Genomic DNA, 2,723 nt, shown 5'->3' with positions numbered 1-2,723 from the left:
AAAAAAAAAATCCAAAATTATTTGGGGAATGGGGTAGTTGGTTATAATGTCATTGTGTGCCATACTGGTTGGTGATTTGAAACTGAGAACCTTACATTCATTCTCCCCCACTTAAACCACACCTTCAGTTCTGGCTTTTTTTTTTTTTTTTTGAGCCAGTCCCTGAGCTTTTTGCTCAAGGCTAGTGCTCTAGCACTTGAGCCACAATGCCACTTCTGGCCTTTTCTGAGTAGTGTATTAGAAATGAGAGTCTGGGCCATTTGAAGCCAGCCTGGCTTCAAACCAATGATTCTCAGACCTCAGCCTTCTGAGTAGCTAGGATTACAGGTATGAGCTACCGGCACCAGTAGTTATGGCTTTTTTGCTGGGTATTGGAGATGAGTCTCATTGATTTGTCTACCTGGGCTGGCTCCAAAGAGCACAGCCTCCATAGTACCTAGGATTGCAGCATGAGCCACCAGCACCCAACAGTTGTAGTATCTTTATAGCATGGTGCTATGGTAATAGCTATAGTTGGTTTATATGTGTGCGCTGGTCCTTGGGTATTGTCCCTGAGCTTTTGTGCTCAAGTCTAGTGCTCTATCACTTGAGCCACAGCTCCACTCTAGGCTTTTGGGGTAGTTAATTGGAGATGAGTCTCATGGACTTAACTGCTTGAACTGGCTTCAAACATCCTCAGATTTCAGCCTCCTGAGTAGCTAGGATTGTTATAATTGCAGTGATTATAACACACTGCCTCAAAACTTTTATTGGACCGGGGCTGGGAAGGTGGCTCAGTGGTAGAGTGCTTGCCTTGCATGCCAGAGGCCCTGGGTTTGATTCCTCAGCATCACATAAGAAAAAAGCCGGGGGGCTGGGAAGGTGGCTCAGTAGTAGAGCGCTTGCCTTGCATGCATGAGGCCCTGGGTTCGATTCCTCAGCACCACATAAGCAAAAAGAAAAAAAGCTGGAAGTGGCACTGTGGCTCAAGTGGTAGAGCGCTAGCCTTGAGCTGAAGAGCTGAGGGACAGAGTTCAGGCCCCACGACCCGACCCCCAAAAAAAAAAAAAAAAGCCGGAAGTGGCACTTAGAGCGCTAACCTTGAGCTGAAGAGCTGAGGGACAGCGCCCAGGCCCAGAGTTCAGGCCCCATGACCGGACCAAAAAAAAAAACCAATTTCATGGCTGGGGGGCTGGGAAGATGGCTCAGTGATAGAGTGCTTGACTTGCATGCATGAGGCCCTGGTTCGATTCAAAAAAAAAGCCAGAAGTGGCTCTGTGGCTCTGTAGCGCCAACCTTGAGCTAAGAGCTAAGGAACATGATTGAAAAAAAAAAAAAAAAACTTTTATTGGACCATAAGCTTCGTAGATTGTTTTGGGCTAGGCAAGTGTCAAAACAGCTGGTTACTAAGCTACAGGCAGTCCTCATGGCTTCCTTAAAGCAATGCCTGGAATCTGTGGGACACAGAAAAGGGTAGAATTCTACCTGCCAATCTGTCACATAGTTTCTCTTAACTGTTCAGTTATTAGGCCTTACATGTCCTGAGCCAGTATTCAAGATATTTGGTGGAAACTGCAAAGCTCATGAATGAGCTGTTCTTAAAACATGTTCTGCTACAGCTGCACTGATGGCTCACGTGTATAAACGTAGCTTCTCAGGACGCTGAGATCTGAGCGACATGTTTCAATCAGCAGAAAAGTCTGTGAGACTCCTATCTCCACTTAACCACTCAAAAACCAAAGTGGCACTCTGGCCTTGAGTAAAAACAGCCAAGGAACACCACCTAGGCCCTGAGTTCAAGCCCCAGGACTAGCACAAAAAGTTCCAGATCAGAGCAAAACAAATCAAGGCTCTGACTACTGGCACAAAAAAATAATTTGCCCAAAAGGAAAAAAAAAAATGTTCTATGTCTTATTCCTCTAGCACTAAAGGGGGGGGCTACATAGACTAGGTCCTAAGTGGTAAAGCTTGCCTTTTTCCATAGGTGCCATGGCTACACTAAAAGTACATGGGTCTGCACTGCTCAGAAATGTTTCCTATCCTGGTATATATATGGAAGGTTTTATGTTTTGTTTGGGAGGAAGGGGCAGTACTGGTGTTTGAACTTAATCCCTTGTATTTACTAGGCACCAGCACTTGAGCTACACTCAACCCTTTTGCTTTATTTTTCAGATAGGGCCTGAACCTTGATTCTAAGGCCAGTGTAACTGGAATTAGAGGTTCTCCATCATGTCCAGCTTTGCTAATTGAGATGCTTTTCTCCTGAGATTGGTTTTAAAACAGTAATTATCGAGGCTGGGAAGTTGGCTCAGTGGTAGAGCGCTTGCCTTGCATGCCTGAGGCCCTGGGTTCGATTCCTCAGTACCACATAAGCAAAAAGAAAAAAGCTGGGAGTGGTGCTGTGGCTCAAGTGGTAGAGTGCTAGCCTTGAGCTGAAGAGCTGAGGGACAGTGCCCAGGCCCAGAGTTCAGGCCCCACGACCGGACCCAAAAACAAAACAAAAAAAAAACAAAACAGTAATTATCTTGGTCTGTACTTCCCTAGTAACAGGTTACAGTCATATGCCTCAGTGCTCAGTCCTCAAAGGTTTTTATAAAATAATTGAAACTGAACCGTTTACAAGCTTATATGCTGAACATGACCATCTGAACATGATTGCTTGGAGGTAGTACAAGCTGACTGGTACTTGAGCAAGCCAAGTTCACAGAAGAGAGGAATCCAGACAAGACCATGTGGAGGCAAGA

Source organism: Dipodomys spectabilis, unplaced genomic scaffold (assembly GCF_019054845.1).
Source record: "Dipodomys spectabilis isolate Male_0828 unplaced genomic scaffold, ASM1905484v1 ptg000085l, whole genome shotgun sequence".
In the NCBI taxonomy this organism is placed as follows: Eukaryota; Metazoa; Chordata; class Mammalia; order Rodentia; family Heteromyidae; genus Dipodomys; species Dipodomys spectabilis.
The sequence above is the reverse complement of the archived record's forward strand: the minus strand, read 5'-3'. Positions refer to the sequence as shown.